This window comes from Synchiropus splendidus, chromosome 3, assembly GCF_027744825.2.
Source record: "Synchiropus splendidus isolate RoL2022-P1 chromosome 3, RoL_Sspl_1.0, whole genome shotgun sequence".
Taxonomy (NCBI): Eukaryota; Metazoa; Chordata; class Actinopteri; order Syngnathiformes; family Callionymidae; genus Synchiropus; species Synchiropus splendidus.
In genome coordinates, this window is record NC_071336.1 from 34,891,743 (window position 1) to 34,905,331 (window position 13,589).

At 46.0% G+C, this 13,589-nt stretch overlaps 1 pseudogene; it reads left to right on the forward strand.

Annotated features, from left to right (window-relative positions):
• The first annotated feature begins 5,713 nt into the window (after positions 1 to 5,713).
• Positions 5,714 to 7,343, forward strand: LOC128756350 (tripartite motif-containing protein 16-like; annotated as a pseudogene).
• Positions 7,344 to 13,589: the final 6,246 nt, after the last annotated feature.

Consider the following 13,589-nt stretch of genomic DNA (forward strand, 5'->3'; position numbering starts at 1 on the left):
CCAGGATTGGTGGGCTTTTTCCCGCCACAGACACACACACACACACCTGAGTCTGATCATGCAATCTTCCCCACTCACTACTTTGTCTTCCTGGACTTGTATCTACCTTTGTTTGTTTGGACTCTGTTGCCATCTCGCATGTTGTTTTTGAATTGTCTTTGTTTTTCAGGCCTTCTGCGTTACTTTGTAATAGAGTGTTTCTGTATTACTTCAATCTTCCTTCGTGATTTGAAGTAGAGTAGATTTTTTTTTTTGTTAGGTCCTTTTGTTCTTAGTTTCTCGTCCTGTTTAACTCCTTCTGGACTGAGATTTAGTACCTGAAGTGAGTTCTATGAAGCTGCTGGACTCAACCTTCAGTCTCTGTCTGCTGCATGTGGGTCTCCCGTCTATGCTTCCAACAATCTGGACATGGAAAGCTGTTACAGCAGGCAGGCAGGTGAAATAGACAAGGGTTGGTGGCAGGTTTCCTTGACTGGCAGGCACCGACCAACATGGGTGCTTCGCTGAAAAGAGCATTGTGGAGTCAGTGTTGAGGTTCACCTGAACCCTGTCATTACTGCGATCGCAGTGTGAGCGCCAGCTGCTCAGTGATGGAGCCAGTCCCTCCAGCCGCCGCCTCGCTGCCAGACTGTCAGCAGCGAGGTCGGCGGTCTTCTGGTGATGCTTTTGGCCGAGGCTGTAATCAGCTTGATCTTTGTGCTGCGGTGTCGGCGGCGCTGTAGGTGAGCGATCAGCTGTTCTCTGGGACGCACCAGTCAGTCCACTTGATCAATTGCCCCATTAATCCAGCGGCAGGATGGATAAGGCGCCGCCAACAGGGCCACGTTGATACCAGCTCATGTACCGAGAAACTTGAGTCACCATTCCTCTGTAGCTGCACCTGAACCTCTGTCTGCTTGTCTGATCTTCTGGGTTCAAAAACAATGTGGATCAGCTGCGGGACCTTCAGCAACCCTGGATCAGTCTCCAAGAGGCCTTCACTGGCAAATAATCGGCTATGTTCCAGTCCCTGGATGGACGTCAAGTCAAAGCTGTGAGAGCCACCTTCTCTGCTGCAGTCACAGAATACCACACAGTGATGGAGCAAGTGAGAAGGTTAAGGACTGTACAAACATCTGCTGAGGGAGGTGGAAGCTCCTCAGCCAAGCTGTCGTCCCCCTCATCTCACAAGAAGGTGCTCAGTGCTCGGACAATGGCTGGTGCTCTCAGGAAGTCCACAGTCATCTCCACTTTTGCTTGACCTCCTGGTTCTTCAGGCTACACCAGGCCAACACTCGTTTCAGTATAAAAACCAGTCCACAGAGTCCCTGATCTGTCCAGTCAGAGGGTTAGGTTCCACACCTGAGATGGTTGCTTCCAACACGCTGGTTTACAGGATTCCATCCTCAGAAACGGTAATGCTTTTTAGGAGCATGAAGTTTTCAGTTTTCAGAGTCCAACGTGACGAAGTTGCCATCACACATGAACAGTGGTTTTCAAGTGGTGGCTCACAAACTATAAGTGGGTTGTTGCTTTTGGTGCATGGTGCAGTGGTGAAAAAGTCTCTCTCTCTCTCTCTCTCTCTCTCTCTCTCTCTCTCTCTCTCTCTCTCTCTCTCTCTCTCTCTCTCTCTCTCTCTCTCTCTCTCTCTCTCTCTCTCTCTCTCTCTCTCTCTCTATATATATATATATATATATATATCTTCAGCTTGAAATGATTGAAAAAAATCTCCCAGTGATAGAACAAGATATTCTAAATGTATCATCTTAAGAGTCCATCCAGCTGATGAAATGTCGCTAGTAAAGTGCATTTATTTGGACTCAGGTCGGTTAATGAGACACTTTGACTTAAAGTAATATTTGAGTTTTTGCAGTGTAATCAGGTCGTGGTTATCATGCAGTGCAGCAGTCCACTTCCCGCATGCTGTAAAAGAATAGTAGCCAATAAACCAGTGACCTGTTGGACTGACATTCAAGTGAATGACTCAGCTGATACCTTTTATCTGCTTACCTGAGCCTTGTCTGGTGAGAAGGTGAAATGTCGACAACCGACTGATCGTAAAATGCCTTTAGCAAATCTCCCTCGCTGTTGTTTTTCTGTTTTTGAAAACAGTTCAGCTGAGAACACCTCTTCTAAACACCTCTGGGCAGGAGTCAAATACATGGAACCTCTATTGCTCCACAGCTCATTTCACCAGTGCTGCTCCGCAAGAGTCCGTTCTAGGTCCCTTTCTATTTTCCGGCAGCATGTGACCTCTTGGTCCCCCAATCATTCAGTGTCACTACATGGCTTCCACTGCAACAACAACATGAAGGATTCTCATGGTGTTGCTGTTGTTCTAACGTGTTTTGATGACGTCACCATTTGGTCTCTGGCCCAAAAGCAACTCCTGTAGCTGTATGTCGTCGTCCCATTTCACTCCCCCTTCCAAATGATTCTCTCATGATCCAGTTAAAATCAAGTCCACCTCAAATACTACACATTCATATTTCTCCGTCCGGACTCCTCCTCACTGCATCAGCATAAATCTCTCTCCCACACCCCCCCTGCTGGTTCAGAACAGCGGCTCCGGCAGACCCCAGTGTTGGCTCCACTGGCTCCTGTCCACTGTTAGATGTTATTCTTTCATTTGTGACCCACTTCCATCCAGCCAGGACCCTCAGATCCTCATCCTTTGTGGGTGGGTCAGCGTCAGGAGGTCAAAAACATCACTTTTAAAACGATATACTGTGACTCACAGACTGCTTTTTATTTAATATTGTCTGCTGTTTTGCTGCTGACTTCTGCGATAATATCCAAACATACCCTGCAACATCAGCTCCACCATGGCCTATAAAACACATCTGAAAGGTGCAATATACATCAAGATTTTACTGTTTCATTCATGGCAGCAACACGTTTATATTGTTGCGTTGGAATTTAGATTCAATATACTTTCCAGTCCCTCCAGCAGATGGCAATGTTGCGATTGCAACTATTGACACAATTCCAACCAATCCCTGTGAGGCTCTGCAATGTTGTTGAATCGGCATAACTTTCCCACCAGATTCACCAATGACTTCAGTCTCCTTCCTCTACGCGGCATGTGCGGCATCATATTCCCTCCCCGACGCTCACATTTGCCCTCAAATATTGGCACCAAGGGTCGCGATTCGGACGTGGAAAGATCCTGAATCCATTATTAAATGTCCAAATTTCCAAGACTGAAATGCAGAATAGAGGGAAGTGAAAAGCAGAACTGACTAGTGCAGCGTCACTATATGGGTCGGACGTGAACAAACATGGCTGACTGACTCTGACTCTCTGCGCTGACACGGAAACTATTCACAGAACATCACCATGAAAACTCATTGTATCGTCTTCTTTTTTTGCTTGTACAATTATTTATTTAGGAAGCAAATAAAGCATATTTGGTTCAAATCATTGTAGCCAACTTTTTTTTTGTTTTATAAGAAAAAACCTGACTCCATTTTTTACAAGCTCAATTGCAAAGCTCCTTCATGCTGTTCCAGAACCACAAATGATCACAACTTTCATTGTATTTTTTTTTAAATCAGCCATAGCAGTCATTAAAAACAGGTTCAGGAGGGACCGGCTGGTTATTGACTGACTTCCAGTGTTCAACATGATCATGCATTGTTTCTTCATCTCACTGGAGACCACAAGATGCAGTGGTTTACCATGAGGAGTGTGTTCAACGGCTGGTTCAATTGATCAGGAACTCTTCTGAAAACACTCAATGTGTGGCCTCAGAAAGAGAGTTCGTCTGCGCTGGGAGGGAAACGGAGGCCATTGTATAGATTTGTTATGTATGACAGCAACAACAAAACCACAGCAGTCGTTGCAACGGCCAGCGAATGGTTTTCAGGAGAATTAGGTGCTCAGCAAGAGCAACACGATATATGGATTCAGGCAAGGTGGAGTGAGTGAGCGAGTTTTTTACAGGCACAATATCCCCTTCATTACTCCGCAAAGTTCAACGCCAGCGGCAGCAACTGTTCTCTGCAAACAGCGAGGCACAGGCAAATCTTTCACACTCATCACAGTTTTTCTCCTTTGTTTTGCTTTCACCAGAATGATCCTTTAGTTCCTCCGTGGAATTCTTGGACATGATCCTTCTGACGGGGGATTTTCGGGAGACGACTGTGACTGAATGGGCAGTTGAGAAATGAACTGAACTTTAGAGTTCATCTTCTGTTCTTGTTTCAATTCTTGTCTTTCTGGGCTTCAACTGTTCTTGTCAGTGACTTATTGTAAAAGCATGTTTTGACCTGGTGCACTTTGACGTCAGTCTTATCTACTTGCTCTGGATGAGTTTATGACAGAGGGTTGAATGTGATTGATCTCTGTTGCTCGAAAGCAACAACTTCCTGGTGGCTGGCCAAGTGTGAGTCGGCTGAGTTGGCAAACAGTTAACATTTAAAGTGCGTGACCTGGTTCTCTGTGGGAAAACGGTGAAATGTCGTGACCAGGTTGGAGACAAAATCCTTCCCCAGGTGCGGAAGTTAGTGACGTGCGGATCAATCCTGAAATATGGATACCTCCGATACGGATCTTGATTCTCTGAAATCGATTTTCAAACCAAAATACCGATACTTTCCATACTTAAGTAATTCGAGGTAATGTATAACACGAAGAAAAGTAACTAAGCACGCTGCTCCGCGCCAGTCACAGTGAACGCTGGATCGTGATCAGTGCAGCAGGCAGGCAATATCCAGGTATAGTAATAAATAATAATAATAATGATTATAATAATTATAATAAAGTAATAGTATGTGTATCGCTGAAATAACCTCACTAGGAGACTAGATTATTTCATGTAAGGATGCCGAGGCAGTTCACCATTTGAAGTAGATCTTTTGAAACGACACAGTGCAATGACAAAAACTGTATGAGAAAAGATGAATGAAACATAAGTTTAACTACCAAAATATTGTATTAGAGATTGAGATAGCTGGGAATTACTGTCACTTCTGTATCGGCAGAGAGAGTCTTTTCAAAGGCAGCAGAGGTTCTGAGCAAAAGCAGAACAGACTCAAAGGGGAGACGGTAAATATGCGATCTATAAGCTACGATTAGGTGTAGTCACATACATATAAGTACCGTATCAGTGTTGGTATCAGCAATACCACCCTGAATATTACTCGGTGTCGGATCAGAAAGGAAATCAGTAGAATCGAACATCACTAGCGGAAGTTGAAGTATCTCAGAGTCTTTTTCCTCACATGAGGAAAGGATGTAGGGTGAAGATCAGTGCATCTTCAGTCGTAGTGAATAAAGAGCTGAGCCAAACAATACTCTGGATGAAGTGGTTGATTGATCGCTGTGGCCATGACCTTGGGCTGGAAAAGACAAGACTGGAAAGAAGAAAATTTGGGTCAACAGAAGAGAGAAGAGGCCCCTCAAGTGCAGGAGTCCAACCCTGGTGAGGAGTCAACAGCATCAATGTCCACATCAACTTTCCTTCAGAGAGACTCACTCAGTCATCAGCAGAAGACTGAAGCAGAGAAAATAAATGTGGCTGATGTTTGAGATCGAGAGACGAATCAGCGGCGAGGAGAAGTGAGTTGAACGATCTGATCACCATGGCAACGATCAAAGGTGCAACACATGGTCATTTATGAGAATCATTAAGTTGTTTCAAGGACTTTGGGTGGAACCAGCAGGTCACATGACCATGAGTTCAAGTAAATAAAGGAGTCAATAGAGCACCAGTGATTCAGTCATCAGAGAAATGGAGACCAGAGTTGATCTGCAGAGAGACTCCTTCTCCTGTTCCATCTGTCTGGATCTACTGAAGGATCCAGTCGCTCTTCCCTGTGGACACAGCTTCTGTCAGGTCTGTGTTGAAGGTTACTGGGACTCAGAAGGTGAGAGGAACATCTGCCAGTGTCCTCAGTGCAGACGGACCTTCACACCGAGGCCACTGCTTCAGAAGAACGTCATGTTAGCAGAGTTAGTGGAGGAGCTGAAGAAGAGTGTCCTCCAAGCTGCTGACCTCTGCTATGCTGGACCTGAAGATGTGGCCTGTGACTCCTGCACTGGGAGGAAGCTGAAAGCCCTCAAGTCCTGTCTGGTGTGTCTGACCTCTTACTGTGAGCAACACCTCCAGCCTCATCTAGAAGCTCCGGCCTTCAGGAGACACAGGCTGGTCCAGCCGTCCAAGCAGCTCCAGGAGATCCTCTGCACTCAACACGACGAGGAGAAGAAGATGTTCTGTCGTACTGATCAGCAGGTCATCTGTCACCTTTGTGCTGAGGACCAACACAAAGACCACCACATTGTCTCAGCCGCAGCAGAGAGAAGAGAGCGAGAGAAAGAGGTGGATCAGAGTCGAGGATGGATCCAACAGAGGATCCAGGAGATAGAGGAAGAGCTGAAGCTGCTTCAGCAGGAGCAGAAGACCATCAGAGACTCTGCTGATAAAGCAGTGAAGGACAGTCAGGAGACCCTCCAGCAGATGATCCAGGACCTCCAGAGAAGAATGTCTGATGAGGAGCAGCAGATCAGATCCCAGCAGGAGACTGAAGCTGCTGGAGTGCGAGGACTCCAGGAGCAGCTGGAGCAGGAGATCGCTGAGCTGAAGAAGAAAGATGCTGAGCTGCAGCAGCTGTCACTCACCGACAGTCACTTGGTCTTTCTCTAGAACTGGTCCTCACCCTCAGAGGTCAGTGAAGACACGCTCTCCTCCAGGACCCACGTCCGTCCTCACTGCTGCTTTGAGGAAGTGTCAGCAGCCGTGTCAGCCAGCAGAGAGCGACTCCAGGACCTTCTGAGAGACACCTGCACCAACATCTCACTCATGCTCGGAGCAGAGCCCAAGACCAGAGCTGAGCTCCTCAGGTTTTCACAGGACATCACTCTGGATCCAAACACTGCTCACTCATGGTTGTTGTTGTCTGAAGGAAACAGGAAAGTGAGAGACGTGGATGAAGATCAGTCTCCTCCTCATCATCCAGACAGATTCACTGAATATTTTCAGGTCCTGAGTAAAGAGCCTCTTACTGGACGTTGTTACTGGGAGGTGGAGAGGACAAAAGTCATTCATGTTTCAGTCTCATACAAGAACATCAGCAGATCAGGAGAAGAAAGTGGATTTGGATTTAATGACAAATCTTGGTCTTTATATTGTGACGACACTGATTGTTCATTCAGACACAACAGCATCTCAACTCAAGTCTCCACAGCTCCACCCTCCAGAGTGGGAGTGTACCTGGATCACTCTGCAGGTCTTCTGTCCTTCTACAGCGTCTCTGGAACCATGACCCTCCTCCACAGAGTCCACACCACCTTCACTCAGCCTCTACACGCTGGAGTCTGGCTCAATGGAACATGTGAGTTCCTGAAGCTGAACTAAACAACAGTGTGAGCTTGTGGATTTGTTTATTTCAGTCCAGTGATGATCTGTTTGTCATTTAAAATATGCAAATACCTGGTGATCTACACATAAAATGTCCTTGTGCATGATTTTCATGTTGTGATTATTGTGAGTTTTCCCCCTATTATCTTTGGCTGCATGTCTCTCTGGACAGTTCCATGAAATGCATCTGACTGAGGTCATCTCTCTGTGTTATTGTGTGTTGCTGTGTCTTCTCTCTTGTGTAGATACTGTCAGTGGATGTTGTGTCACTGTCATGTGAAGTGAGAGGAAGCTGGACTGTGAACACATCAGTGTGAGTCTCACAGAAGTGGAGGACTTGTGTTCAGGTGATGGTGAGGAGGGTGTTGTGTTCAACAGTCGGCCATGTTGTGCTGTGCGCAGTATTTTGGATTTGAGGGACGTTCACATGAAGCGCTTCAGTTTTAGCTTCAGAAAATCTAGTTTTGATGGAGCAATGTTTCCCCTGGATCTGAGCAGCAGCTTTCACGCGTGTGGAGAAGAGTTGGAGGTTTGGATGGAGCCATGTGAGGGGACATGAGTGGCACTGGAAGGATGACTCAGATACACATGTGCATGAAGAATCTACTGTACAAATGGTGAATGGCAGCAGGATCAGAATGTACATCACAATAAAAAGGTTTTTGGTTCGACCCTGTGCTTGTTTGACTTTTGTGTGTTTCCCATCCATCTTCTCCTGCCTCCTGAGGTCGGGTCGTGGGGGCAGCAGCTGCAGCACAGAAGCCCAGTGTTTCCAGGACCAGTGACTTCAGAGTCATTCTCCTCTCTGTGACTCTCGGGTCTAAACCTACATTGATGTATTTAGTTCCATCTGTGGACGTCATGACTTTATTCTCCTCATGGTCCAAAGTCAACTCTCAGTGACGTCAGCAGCCTGTTGACCTGGTCACCATGGCAACCATCATTTCCAAGAATCCCTCAGCTGGTTGAAGGAAGTGTGAAAACAGGTGGAACCAACAGGTGGGACCAGATTCCAGCAGCATCAGTCATCAGAGTCACGTCACTGTTGATTTCCTTGTTCAGGTGTGAAGAGCAAACTCAACAATGCAGACGTTGTTGTTTGGAAAACCTGGAACAGAAAGTTGACAAGAGAGAGCAAATCGTGGCTGTCACATCACACACACGAACACAAAACAGAATGTGATCACACACATCATGCATCATAATAGAGGCAGACACGTCTTTACACACAGAAACTAAGCCGAAAATGTGGAAAGTGGTGTTAAGTGTTCTTCCCTCTGATACATTCTCTGCATCATGTGAGTAGAAAGATTGACTGAGGTTCATATCATGTATCAACTAAGAAGCCATGTGGCACAATGGTTTCACAAATCTCATTTAATTGTAACACATTTGCGACGTAACAGAGGATTGAAATAAACGTCAATTCATTCCTAAACCATCAACAAACATCATAGTCCACAGAAGCTCCTCGCTGACCATGTCTGTCAGTTTGTCCACAACATTAGTGAACTGATCTGAGAGCTGATCCCTGATGGACTCCTGCTCTCACGGTGGCACCTCACCACGTCCTCGCTGTCCTCATACATGCGCTGCACAACCCTCACATGCTTCTCAGATGCTCCCAACTTCTTCGTACAGGACCACACTTCCTCTCTTGGGACTCTGTCAGAGGCTTTCTCCAGATCCACACTGACACAGTGCAGCTTCTTCTGACCTTCTCTGTCAGCATCTTCAGAGCAAGTGAAGGGCGCTGTTTCATCCACCCGGCGACACTGTTTCATGAGCCCTCATCGACCCATCACTTGAACAACTCAGCACTTTCTATATAGTTTCTCAAGCTGACACTTCTTCCTGACCAACAAGAGGTGATAACTCTGCTCTGTGCTTCAGGAGCTCACATGTTTCACCAGTCCAGAGACCATCATGAAGAGACCGAGTGAAGTTGGACTGTGCTTTGTGGAGGAGGGTCGGTAGAAGGACAGAAGACCTGCAGAGTGATCCAGGTGCACTCCCACTCTGGAGGGTGGAGCTGTGGAGACTTCAGTTGTGATGTGGTGTGCAAAGAAATGAGTTTCGACACAATCAAGACCAAGACTTGTCATCTCCAAATTGACTTCCTCCCCCTGGTCTGCTGAAGGTCTAGTGTGAGACAACTACTGCAACTCTTCCTCGGCACCTCCCAGTAACAACATCCAGTCAGAGGACCAGATGATATTTAGTAAATATGTCAGGATGATGAGGACGAGACTTTCCCCATGTTTGTCACTTTCCTGTTTCCTTCAGACAACAACTTGGTGTGCAGTGATCCAGAGTGATGTCCCGTGAGGGTCTGTGGAACTCAGTTCTGCTCTTGGTCTCTGCCCTGAGCTTCAGCGCGATCTTCTCAAGAAAGACTGTGTGACTGTCTCCTCCACTAACGTCATGCTAACATGACGTTCTTCTGCAGGAGAGGCCTCGGGGTGAAGGTCTGTCTGCACTGAGGACACTGGCAGATGCTCCTCTCACCTCCTGAGTCCCAGGAACCTTCTACACAGATCTGACAGAAGCTGTGACCACAGGCAAGAGTTAGTCAAGAGTAGATCCAGACAGATGGAACAGGAGAGAACTTGGGAGTGTCTTGACTTCATCAGAGAGTTGCGGTGCTGTGTCATGGTCACGTGATGGTGATCTGACCTTTAACAGTGGCCATGACTTTGATTAGTCTGCTGACCTCAAACTGGAACATCAACAAGGCTTGTATTGTCTTTGTTGTCTTCTCCCTGAAGGTTCATGTAGATCAAAGAACCTTCATCATCACAGGAATATTAGAGTTCGGTGGACATTTCTGAAAAAAACAAAACAAAACAAAACCTTTTGCAACTATATGCTTGACTGCAATGTGCATCTTTGGACCCGATTATTCACTGTTTTGCTGTGGCCCTTCCTCACAAGCACATAAACACAGGGGGCCGCAGACCCAGATTTAAGACACGTTGCAATTACACTCTTTTACCAGCGGCGCCGCCAAAAACAAGTATCCGTCAACTACTCTGTGTCACTTTCAGTAAAGACAGTAAAATAGACGATTTAAGGACAAGAGTGTTCAATATACAACATTGAACGGTTTGTGAGGGAAAAAAAGGTTTGACAGAAATAATCCAAGCACAATCTAAACTAAAAAGGAACTTAAAAAGAAGGAATATGGCAATTTATGCTTCTAGTTTTTCTAGTGTCAACAACAAAAAAAAACAAAAACTACACTTGCTTTTCCATTTTCAAACGTCAACATTTTGAAATAGTGATTTAAAAGTTGACTCTTTAATTCAATGTGATGCCGGTTTTACCTCATTAGGGAATGTTTTCGCACCTTCTCTCCATGCATTGACAGCCAGTGATGACACCGTGACAAGAACAGACTGACATTGACACAAAAGACTGGAAGCTGCTTCCACTTCAGCACAGCAGGCCACTTTTCAGACGAGGAAATCAGCTTTCAGAGTTCGTCAGGTCCCGCTGACTTATTAGCAACAGGCAGATGAAGGGCCTGTCGCAATTCTCACCCTAACACCCGGTTTTTCACGTTCACCTGTAAGGGTCATGTGTCCCAAGACTCCTGAGACCGAGGGCACTTGAAGTGATCCCCTCAAGCCGAGAGAGAACTTGAAGAGAAGTGTGGACGGATTCCCAGATACTAGAGTGTGGAACCAACAGGGACACTTGAGGAACCAGGATGACTCTTTTGTTTGTTTACTTTCTCCTCGTGTCACAAGTCAGTGACACAACAACACAGCATTAATGAGTGTGTCCTTTCTTATTATACCTCATCGACCCATCTGTATTAAACAGACATCACAAGTTCACCTCAAAGTGTTTCACTCCAGAGATGGCGCCACCTCCGGCTCTGATCGTAACTCAACGTCTGGTCGGTGTCAGTTGGCCCTGTAAATAAATACTATGAATGGAAGGTGTGTCTTTCTTATGAGCCCGGTCTCGGGGAAGGTGGACACAACATGACTGTCTCAATTCACCCAGCATTCTCACGACTCCAGCAGCATAGAAGGGGAATTTAACACAGATTTATTTCATGCTGACGCAGCACAACCACTTCAATACAATACAAGAACAAAAGAAGTGAATAAATAAAGTCCACAAATGAAAGATTTGTCCAGTCCCTCTGGAGTAACTACGGAAGAGGATTAGGGCCAGTGAAGAAGAAAAAATGGCAGAATTCTGACTTTAATCCCAGAAGTCTTTAAAGCAATAATTCTGAGATTAAAGTCAGAATTCTGAGTTTAAAGTGATAATTCTGAAAAGAAAAGTCAGAATTCTGAGTTTAATCTCAGAATGATCACTTTAAAGACTTCGGAGATTCAAGTCAGAATTCTCACTTTAAAGTCAGAATTCTTCCAATCCTACTTTTTTTCCCCTTCACTGGCCCTAATCCTCTTCTGTGAGGAACAAACAGCTCCTTGTTTTCAAACAAAACTCTAAAGTTAACGGTGACAAAGATGACAGTTTTACATTTTCAGACGCTGAGCAAACAAAAAAGTTTTTTAAATCCAACTTAATTCTGAATGTTTTAACTTAAACTGAGGGATTTAACAGAAAGAGACAAAGCCAAAAGGTAGGACAACTGGACCAACAAAAAAGCATATTCACAGGAACAGCACCTGCTGCAGACTTGGGAGTGGCTGGAGAAGAGAGAGAGTGGGTCGGCAGCTGCAGCAGGTTTCTCCACTCCCTCTGGCTCCAGCGAATCAGCGTCCATCTGTCCACACCCACAGTCACACTCTGCAGGAGGCAGTACTGCACTCTCACGTCGAGACAAACTACATGACACAGTGAATCAGTGGAGCCACAGACTGGTGACTCAAGGGTTAACTTGACAAAACGATGGTGCACAAAGTGTCATGAGGAAATGTCTGTCATGTTCTTGTTTGTTCAGGTGAGAATTGTTTAGGAATCTGTCTTCAACATTCCCACCTGAACTTCACGATTATTGAATTCCTCAGTTGGAAGGAAAAGAAAAGCAGCCTTGGTTTCCCAGCACAGTTTGTTTATCGTCCCGTTTCACAGCAATTTCCAGCCAAAGCGACTCAACGTCGAATCAGTCAAGTCAAATTAGGTCAAACGTTTTCCCGCAGCGCTTTGAAGAGATTTGTCAAGATTTGTATTAAAGGAAACAATACGTGTGAAAAGGAAGTGTCGGGAAAGAAAACAATGGATGAAAGAGAACAAACGCATCACAGGAACGAGGGCATGGAGTCGTGTTTCAACTTGTTTGTCTCATGTTGCGAGGACGTTTTGGCAGACGCTCGGCCTCGTTGGCGGAGGGAGGGTGGGAGTGCTGGAGGGTGGTTCCTCACCCATCGGCTCAAACGCCAGGTCCCGCCCACTCTTGCTCAGGTTTCTGTGTGAAACCCCGTCATGCTGTTTACGCTGGCGACTGACCTGCTTCCTCAAGGCTCCTCAGCACGTCACTAGAAACCAGAATCAGAATCAGAATCCAATTTATTGTCATGGTCAGTGGGGGTCCCATCAACTAGGAAAGTGTTTCCGAATAAAGTGCTGACAGATCAAATAAAATAAAATAAAGGCTGTGAGGACCTACTTTCATCAAGGTGACGAGAGCGGTGTGTGTGTGTGCAATCTTTGACGTGACACTGATATTATGATGACATTTTGCTTTGGGTCGACATCGAGATTTGAAGGTCAAAATAACTGGGCGATTCTAACTGGGTTGCAGGTTGTCCTGGTTCAGAGTCCTGGTTCAGGTGAGCCATGTGTTTTGGATGGTAGGGTTTAGGGGCAGAGGCTGGGGAAAGGGTGATGGCACTGAAAGGTCCTCATAAGGACAGAGATACCAGTGTGTGTGTGTGTGTGTGTGTGTGTGTGAAGTTGTACAGTTATACAGGACCTTTTGCCAGGGTTAGGGTCGTATTGGGTTCCAGTTTCCTTCAGTGTTCAACCCTCCCACCTCTCCATGTTGCCATGTGACTCCCAGCTGCTGTCGTCGCCGGCCTCATCCACAAACAGCAGCGTGAGGATGTGGCTCCACTGTGTGAGACATAACTGTCTTTCCCAAACAACAGCCCTGATTTGGCCTCCTCACCTCTGACCCTCCACTGACTCTGGGACACTTGAACACGTCTGCATTGTTGAACAAGGAAGTCAACAGTGGCGTGACTCTGATGACTGATGCTGCTGGAATCTGGTCCCACCTGTTGGTTCCACCTGTTTTCACACTTCCTTCAACCAGCTGAGGGAT